The sequence below is a fragment of the Lynx rufus genome, unplaced genomic scaffold (genome assembly GCF_022079265.1).
Source record: "Lynx rufus isolate CCGP_SWC_20201006 ecotype Redwood Valley unplaced genomic scaffold, mLynRuf1.p SCAF_2, whole genome shotgun sequence".
Lineage (NCBI taxonomy): Eukaryota > Metazoa > Chordata > Mammalia > Carnivora > Felidae > Lynx > Lynx rufus.
Genome location: NW_025814834.1, coordinates 37,344,831 through 37,355,026, shown reverse-complemented (window position 1 = coordinate 37,355,026; position 10,196 = coordinate 37,344,831). Strand labels below are relative to the sequence as shown.

Genomic DNA, 10,196 nt, shown 5'->3' with positions numbered 1-10,196 from the left:
TACAATACTGGTAAAACCAAATCCTCTGTTTCCTGCTTCCCTTTCCCCCCCTAGCAGCTATAGAAAAGTGAAATTTTTTTTTTTTTTTTTTTTTTACTGTTCTCACTTCAGAGTCCTAGCATGTAGAAAGAATAATCCTCTCCACCAAAGATGTCCATGTCTCAAATCAGAGAAGGTGATGTGATGTGATGACTGAGGCATGGCAGAGTAGGAGACGTGGCAGTGAAAATAGGTCAAAGATTTGATGCTACACTGTTAGCTTTGAAGGGGGGGTGGGGGGAGGGATCATGATCAAAGAATTCAGGCAGCCTCTAGAAGCTGGAAAATGTAAGGAAATAGATTTTCTCCTAGAGCTTCCAGAAGGAGTGTGGTTTTGCTGACATGTTGATTTTAGCCCAGTAAAACCCATTTCAGAGTTTTGACCTCTAGCATTTAAGATAATAAATTTGTGTTTAGCTACTATGTAATTTGTTACAGCAGCAATAAGAAACCAGTTCAAAGGACAAACCTCAAATGGCCACTGAACACCGTGTGACATTTGTACCTTCCAGTATGCTTGGTTTTCTATTCTCCAAAATAGAGTTCTTTTCTATTCTCCAAAATAGGAGTTCTTCCCACCTTAGCAGCTAACATTGCCTTGTATTTCATTGAGAACCTGACTCCCATTATAACTGATACATGTATTTACTTGCTCAACTCCTTGTATATATAATCAGTATCCCAACCTCATTGCCACATCCTTTATCCTGCCACATTTTTGGCCCCTGGCCATGCCACTATCTTCAAGGAAAAGGGATGGAAGAAGAAGAGGAAAATCAACATTCTATTTAAAAAAAACTAATTTAGCTTAATTTAATTTAATTTAATTTTAGAGAGCATGAGCAGGGGAGAGGGGCAGAAGGAGAGAGAGAGAGAGAGAGAGAGAGAGAGAGAGAGAATCTCAAGCAGGCTCCATGCTGATTGTGGAAGCTTGATCCCAGGACCCTGGGATCATGACCTGAGCTGAAATCAAGAGTCAGAGGCTCAATCAGCTGAGCCACCCAGGCACCTCAACATCCTACTCTTCAATGTTAATTGAGTGTCTGCCTGTGTTATAACATATCTGTAGTATATAAACCCAAGCTTCTTCATATCTGTATGCAAAGAACAATTCCTGCTTTAATATTAAAACTTATTTTTTTAATTATAGTCCAAAGAAGTAGTGCTTTTGTGTAAAAGAATTACTTCCTGAACAAAGACATTACAAAAAATATGAATATAACAAATTCTTTCCTTTCGGGCCCTCACAGATTATGGTGTTGCCATGGGTCACTGCCCTGTCTGGTATTACTGGTATAGTACAAACAAGTCATATCCAAAGTCTCACTTCTGCAGAGATATACCTGATGTGAAGATCTACATCTTTGATATGGAATGGAAGAAGGCAAAAGTGATGAGTTTTTACACCATGGCCACATGGTGTCAGATGAATATGAACAGCTCTCTCTTTTGAAGCCCTGGAGGCTTCCTCTGTGCCAACAAGTACATGGTGAAAAGTTGTGAAAAGATGGCTTTCACATTCAAGCACGCCTCCACCCCTTCCAAGTCATCCATATCAACAAGATGTCGTCTCCTGCTGGGACCATGCAGACAAGTATGTGGGGTGCCTTCAGAAACCCCCAGGGCAGAGTAGCTAGAGTCCATATTGATCAAGTCATTATGTCCATCCTTACCAAGCTGAAGAATAAGGAACATGTGGTTGAGACCCTACATAGGGCCAAATGCAAGTTCCCTGGCTGCCAGAAAAATCACATCACCAAGAAGTGGGGCTTTACTAAATTTAATGTAGATGAATTTGAAGACATGATGGCTGAAAAGTGGCTCATCCCAGATGACTTTGGGGTCAAATACATCCCTCATGATGGCTTCCTGGACAGATGGGAGGCCCTGCACTCATGGGAAACTTGGCACTGCCCCCTTATTCATGCCCACAGATAAATCCTATTTCCTGTTAAAAAAAAAAAAAGGATATATCCAACGATAATCAGTGACTTGAACTCTTTACCATAATGACAAGCATAAGTCAACATAATACCTGTGCCTGTTACATTAATTTTGGGGTTTTTTATTGCTTTTAATAATAATTTAAAAAATTTATTAATGATTTTTTATAGAGTATATAAGTGCATATATGTAGTTTGAAAAGCAACAGATGAACACATGTATATATAACTGTACATATACATATATATGTATATATTAAAAAATTAATAAATATGTATATGTGTGTATGTGTATACACACACACACATCTAGTTTAAGAGAGAAATTTTGAAGATTCCCTGTGTTTCTACCTCATGGCAACCTCACTTCATCCAGGTTAACCACTGTCCTGAAATTTGTGTTAATATTTTCCTTTTCTTTATAGTTTTACCACCTGTACAAAATGTGACCAGACATCTAGTTCACCTAAGACAATCCTGGTTTAAGAATGCTATCCCTGAGTAATTATTAACAGTATTCCTTTTTACTGTCAAACATCCTGTTTTGGATGATCTAAATTATATATGGACACAGACTTTATGTGTAGATTGCTATACAGTGGGTTACTTAGTTTAGAAACTCAGTGGCAAAGAAGAAATCTAATTTTGTAAGAAAAGGGCATTATTTCCATAGTTAGATAAAGACTCCCAGAGAGTCTTGAGGTCATGATTTGGCTTCAGTGTGTATGAAATTTCAGAAGTGCATCTTTTGGAGAAGTCAGTGGAAAAAGCAGTTAGTTACTTTTGAGGAACACAGGGCTTATCATTGTCTAGGCATTTCCTAGGCTAAGTGCGGGTCAGGTTGTTAATCATATTTTTAAATTCTCTTTTAAAATTATTTTTAATATGTATTGAGGAATAATATATCTACCATAAACTACATGTATCTTAAATATATACCTGAGGAATTTTAATATCCAACATATTCCTGTATCCATCACCCAGATCAAGATATAGACACTTCTAGCCCCAGAAGACTCCCTCATGCCTCCTCCCACTCAGTAGCCCCTCTCAAAGATGGCTATTATGCTTATAAGCAGTGATTAGTTTTATCTGTTTTTGAAATTCATATAAATGAATTTGTCTAGCTGCTTTTGCTCACTGATCACATCTTTGAGACTCATGTACTAGATATCAGTTTATTCTTTTTCTTGCTGTGTAGTATTCCATTGTATGACTACACCACAATTTTTTTTAATGCATTCTACTGTTGATGGGCTTTTATTTTTAGTATTTCCAACTTGTTCACTCTCATAAATGAGTACCAATTTCAGTACATCATCAGCAAAAAAAGAATTCCAACTCTTCTATATCCTCATTTTATTTTGTATTGTCACTCTTAATTTTAACCACTCATAATTTTTTCAACATTGATATCTCAAAAGCCCAGTGAATTATAAAATTCATAAAAGGAGTTCCTTAAAACAAAATGAATCCCTCAAATGTTGTTAGTCACATTATCAATTATTTTCAAAATTTTACTGTTTCAGAAATTTTGATCAAAATTTTGAGAATTATATATAAAGATATTTACTAGAAAGGAAGAATAAATAAAGGAATAATGTGTTTGCTGAGTTTGAATCATAACTTTTTTATAAGCCTATGTTAATCTATGGACCACGTTGTGTCCCCCCAAGATTCATATATTGAAGTTCTAACCTCCAGTGTAACAGTATTTGGAGATGGGACCTTTGGGAGATAATTAGGTTTAGATAGGTCTGGAGGGAAGGGCCTTCATGATGAGATTAGAGCTCTTATAAGAAGAGACACCAGAAGGCTTGCTCTCCCTCTCTCTCTGTCATGTGAAGACACAGTGAGAAGGCAGTTGTATGTAGCCAGGAAGAGAGCTCTCACCTGTAACTGAATCTGCTGGAACCTTGATCTTGGACTTCCCAGCCCCCAGCACTGTGAAGAATGTCTGTTTCTTAAACCACCAAGCCTGTAGTATTTTGTTCTAGCAATCCAAACTAATACATTAAAAACTGATGTTCTACCACATGACTTCATATAAGATGTTGCATAGACAAATATGTTTAGAATTTTCTCATATAACAGGTATGATTATTTCCAAATGATCCATCATTAACAGGAGTGTGAAGAAGCATTTCTCTTTCCAATTTCTTGATTATACTGAATTCTACTTGGCCACAGACAAAAAGGTAATTCCATAGTATTTAAAAGTAGGCCAAGAGAAGGTAACATTCCTGTGACAGATCGTTAGGCCAAGGAGTCTGTCTCAGGGAAAGAAATGTAAACAATAATTGACTGTAGAAAAATAAATACTAATGTTTTTAGAAAAGAAAAAGTTGGAGAAAAATTGGGAGACCAGCAGTTTTGATTGTCTTGCAGAAAAATCATTTAGCAAAGTCTTGGGAGTGAATTCAAGAAAGCTCAGAATGGCTGTGAGCCCAATGAAAAGATACTATTTCTGTGTAATCAGATTAAGCTTGTTACTATTTCAGTGCAAATTCTGAAATGGGAAACTAAAAGGATTTCTATTTGAGACATCAAGTGCTGGCAATGGAAGCTGAACTAATCTCAAGCGGAGTAACTATAGAAAGTCATTCTGAAAAAGGATTTATTTTCTCACTGAAAAGATGTGCTGAAAGAGAGGACCTGCCTTTGACTAGGGATATAAACAGAGAAAATGTAGATAAAAATTCAGGAGATAATTATACTATTTAAATCAAGACCACTGTATTTAATTAATTGACATAGCACACATTGATAATCTACCATGTGCCAAGTATTGTGCTATGTAATAAGGTATATGTGTTTAGAATCATTGGATGATTAACTCAGGTGCTTAAAGTTACTTGAGAATATGTACTACATTCCCTGGGAGACCTCCATTCATCCTCAGAGTCAGACATATCTACACCTATTTGCAATACTTGTGGGGGACCTGATCAAGCATAGAGTTACATGAGTGATCAAATTGCTGAGGTTAGCATTGATTGTTTCTCCAGGGTACTGCTTCATATGTTTATTCAAATAAATAAAGCATATGTAAAGTACCCTAGATGTGGCTAGTAAATGCTCACATTATATGTGTGAGTAGTAATCTGTATGAATAGTCATGAATGATCAGCGGATTTTTTGATGGATTACCAAAGAGAACATTATTAACCAGTAGCTGGTGATAGAAACTGTCATGTTAAGGACCCCCAGTTATTCCATTATAGGCTTTTATGCCTATAATTCATGACTAAAATTTAGTTACCTATTTTAAATAACTCATTAAGCCAACATTCACTGAGCCCTTTCTGGTTACTGTGTTGAAGGTCAGGGATACAGAGATCCATAAGAGGTGTCATTTTTGGAGGAGATCAGAGTCTAATGGTAGCAGCTATGTGGGAAGATAATTATTGTATAATGTGATAAGTCCTTAAAGAAAGTAAAAGCAGAAGTGGAACTGCAGAGGAGGAAGTGGCCAATTGCCCAGGATATCAGAAAATAATTTAAATAGGAGGGGATATTTTGATGATGAAACTGAGGCTGAGCACATCCCAGTGAGCAGGTGTGCTGAACTCCAAGTCAAGTGCTTGAGGGTTTTCTTTTCTTTTTTTCTTTTCTTTTCTTTTCTTTTCTTTTCTTTTCTTTTCTTTTCTTTTCTTTCTTTCTTTCTTTTTTTTTTTTAGCATCTTTACTAAAGATGAGCAGAATCTGTACTCAGAGCTCTCAAATAGTGAACTTTTTTTTTTTTTGAAGTGCACTAGCCTGACCAACTGTTCGGAGGTCACCAAAGTTCACTGTGAATTTTAGAAAATGGTTGTAATTAGTCCCTCTTTCCACCTCTCTTGATTCTTACCTGCTAGATACGTAAATATATTTAGGGAGAGAGTATAAATTACATTATGGGCATGCTTCTGGACTCAAGCAGAATTATATCCATATTTCAGTTCAAAATAGGAGAAAGTGTACTTTTAAATCTGCTGCTTGGCTACATTAACATTTAATAAGTGTGTATCAATTCCCATTTATGTATATATATATATATATATATATATATATATATATATATATTCTAAACAAGTTTAGGACTATAGTACAATTTTCAATTTGGAATAAAAGGACAGATGTAAGTGTTTCAAGTCTAACATAAAAAGAGCAATCATGGGAACAAGAAGACAATCATTAGGTCACGAGGTGTAAGTAATCTAAGATGGGTTGGTGTTGGCCGTAAATTGACTGGCAATTATTCTCTCAGTTTTTGCTTATCTGAGAGTCTCTTAAAATTTCTCCCTCATTTTTGAATAGTAGTTATGAAGATATGAATTACTGGTGGACAGTTTTTTTTTCCTTTCAGCACTTTGAATATGCCATTTCTTTCTAGACTCAGTGGATCTTGTTGAGAATCCTGGTCTATAATAACTTCTCTCTTGCTGCTTTCAGGATTCTCTTTTTGTCTTTTTGGAAATTTGAGTATAATGTGTGTATGTATGGATCTCTTTGAGTTTAATTCTACATGGGTTTGTTGAACTCCTTGGATGTGCAGATTAATAGTTTTCATCAAATTTGGGTATTTTTTTTTTTTTTTACTATTTCTCCAAGTATTCTTTCTGCCTCTTTCTCTCCTTTTCCTTCTGGGACTCCCATTTTGCATACATTGGTATATTTGATGGTGTCCCACAGATTTCTGAAGCATTATTCATTTTTCTTTATCCTTTTTCTTTTCTGTTCAGCAGGCTGAATAATCTTATTTAACCTGTATGAAAATGTTTTGATTCTTTCTTCTGTCAGTTCATGTATTGTTAAGTTCCTCTAGTGAATTTTTCATTTCAGCTATTGTATTTTCAACTCCAGAATTTTTATATAATTTTTTTCTTTCTCTTCCCTATTTGGTAAGGTATTGTTTTCACACTTTCCTTTAGTATTTTAGACATGGTTTAGGTTTTTTTTTATGTTTAAGATAGCAGATTGAAGTGTTTTTCTTGTAAGTTCAATGCCTGTGTTTTGTTAGGGGTAGTTTTTACTGACTCCCTCCCCACCATCCATGGGCTGTAATTTCCTGAAGCCTCTGTGTGTGTGTATGTATGCCTGTTTTATAATATTTTTTTTTGTTAAAAATGAGACACTTAATATAATGTGGCAACTCTAAAAATCAGATTATTGCCCTTTCCTTTTGTTGTTGCTGTTTGTTTGTTTAGTGACTTTCTTAAGCTGATTCTGTGGTCTGTAGTCTTTGTCATGTGCAGCCACTGAAGTCTCCAGTTGATTTTCTTAGTGGTCAGCTAAGGATGGGACAGAGATTTCTTTAAGTGCTGTGAATCAGAAAGTCTCTCAGCCTTTGCTGAGGAACTCTGTATGTGTGTTAGGGCATGACTTCAGTACTTTATAGGCAGTTTACAACTCTCCCTTAGCCTTCACTTCCTGCTTGTGAATAGCCTCAATGCATGTTAGTTGTGAAAGATGAGAGTTTTCCCAAGTCTATCCTGGGCATTCACATATCTCCTAAATGTGGGTATGACCTTCTAGAATCCCAGAAATATATAGGAGTTTTTCAAAGTTCTCTGTGCATATCACATTTCCCAGTTTTTCCTTTCAAGTTTTGTGGTCAACGCTTGTTATCCCCAGCTGGAAATGCTGCCTCAGGAGCTGTGATGTTATATAATTGCTGCTGATTGTTTTCATCAAATACCGCAGGGTTAGAGCTGGTCTCACAGGCTAAACAAGAACAGTCTTGAGAATGGAGCTTTTCAGTAAGCTCCCAGACCAGTCAAATCATGACAGTTCCCTGGGGATGGGGTTGTTAAGGAGTTTCAAGTATGTTCTCTTCCCTCCAGGGGCTGGTAGGCTGTTGGTACTTATAGCTATTGTAAATACCAGTAACCAAACAACCCATGCTATTGTTTTTCAAGGATATCATGAAGCTGGAGAAAGGCAGACAGGATTACAGCAAGTTAAAATGACACAAAACTCACAGTTCTTTCTGAGATTCAGCCATTTTTTCTTGACTAAAACTCCTTGGATTGTTGCAAGTCTTTAATTAATAACCAGAATTCTGAACAGGTTGATTTTGATAATTTTTGCCACTGCTTTCATTGTGTTTATAAAAGAGCAGATTTTCAGGAAGTTCTTACTCTACCATTCTCAAAGTCATCCATCAGGCTATAACCTTTAAGCTAGATTTTACTATAAGTTTGGATATAATCAAAAGGAAGTTTAACACACACACACACACACAGTGTACAAATGCTACTGGGTGGGATGACTTTCATAATCTACAGATCCAGACTTCTTCTACTAGGAAGTCTTACCAGGACTTACATACTTAACACTGTAAAGATAGGGTTGTTCCCCAGCCTGTTCCCATGTAGCTGACAATGGCTTGATCCTCATTACCAGGAAAGTAACAGAATTTGTCTTTTACTTGTAGGTTTATTAAAAATAGCTATGAGGCAAGGAATGGGTAAGAAAATTTTGCCCTCACCAAAGTCCAAGGGTTCCCTCTCCTGTCCCTAGAACTACCTTTTCTCAAGTGGTTGACAGTGGGAAATCCACTGCCTTCAAGGAAATGCCCAACCTTACTTGCAGGATGTGGGTGTGGCCGCCTCAGTAAATTAATCATCTCAGAACATAATGGTGCAAAATCAGGTATTACTCAAAGTCTAGGTTGTCTCATGTAAAACAGCACAAGAACATTAACAGTCTGTTCCTGCTTGGAAGTCATTAGGTTCTTTCCATTTTATTTTAGGTCTTTTTTCTTTTCTTTTTCTTTTTTTTTTTTAACGTTTATTTATTTTTGAGACAGAGAGAGACAGAGCATGAACGGGGGAGGGTCAGAGAGAGAGGGAGACACAGAATCTGAAACAGGCTCCAGGCTCTGAGCTGTCAGCACAGAGCCCGACGCGGGTCTCGAACTCACGGACCGTGAGATCATGACCTGAGCCGAAGTCGGACGCTTAACCGACCAAGCCACCCGACCTTTAGGTCTTTTTTCTAATTTGACTTGAAGGAACCTCTTTTCTTGGTTTCAACTCTTCATCTAAGAGTTTTTGCCCAAATAGGAATACAACTTCCTATAAACCAGGGACAATTTTTAGGCACAGAGCACACTAAATTTCAAAGGAAAAAGAAACATTTTTCTCAACTCCATTGGCTGCCCAACAAAAAAGCAACAATGTCTTCCGAGACACTAATCCAGTTTATATAGGCAATACGACTGATAGTTGCTCATTCGTAATGCCAGCATATGGGTTTATGGGGCTTCTGATTTGTCCTTCAAAGAGAATAGATTCGAATTTATTTTTTTGTTTTTTGTATAGCTAAGAGTGGCCATTTGGTCATAAGAACAAAGAAATTAGCAAGTCTCAGGATAGAACCAGTTAACTATATCCTGCAAGATGAAATATTTTTGCAGGTTTGAAATGTCAGTTTTCAGTTTCTTTACAGCTTCTACCCATAAGAATTTCAAAATTCTTAAGGATCTGGATTTTAAAAGGTCATCTTGTTGCACATGCACTATTTTCAAAAAGCTAATCTAAACACAACACAAACACAAGAAGCATGGTGACCCTTGGTTGAAAATAAAATACTGAGGAATTTATCCCAAATCACAAAGACCACTCTTTGCAAGACTGTGATTTAATGGGAGAAAAAAAAAAAAACAACACTATCTCTCTTGCCTCCATTTGGAGAGAATTCAGTTTCCCTATGACTGTAAATTCTAGGTTGAGTGTTTGATATTATAAAGACTTAAATACCTGACAGATGGAGACAGAAGTATGAACTACTGCAATACAAGTTGAAGTCTTGGTATCCAGGCAACAATCCTATAAGGTTCCCTTTAAAAAGAACAGAGAAACCCTGACTTTGAACTTACTAGGAGAGACTATAACAATGCATTTGTGTATGTAGTTGAGGTCAGTCTGCTTGTGAGTAAACAGGTGATGTCACCTTTTATAGCAATAGCAGGGTTACAAGGACAAATTGAACACAACCCTGTCTGCCATGACTCCATCTTCTTCCTGTCCCAATGATTTAAAATTTGGGACTTCTTGTCCTAAATGGTTAGAGAGAAGCTCCAACAAAGGCATTAAGTGAAAACACAAAAAACATAATTTTAGAATTGAGAGATACCAGTTACATTTTTGCTTTACTCTGTAACCTACTTCACATAAACGGAATGGAAAGTTTTGTTCTGATTCTATCAAGAGTGATGAAGTGCTTTGT

At 36.5% G+C, this 10,196-nt stretch overlaps 1 pseudogene; it reads left to right on the top strand.

Moving 5' to 3' along the window:
- Window positions 1–1,303: 1,303 nt before the first annotated feature.
- Window positions 1,304–1,977, top strand: LOC124514166 (60S ribosomal protein L10-like; annotated as a pseudogene).
- The last annotated feature ends 8,219 nt before the right edge of the window (window positions 1,978–10,196 follow it).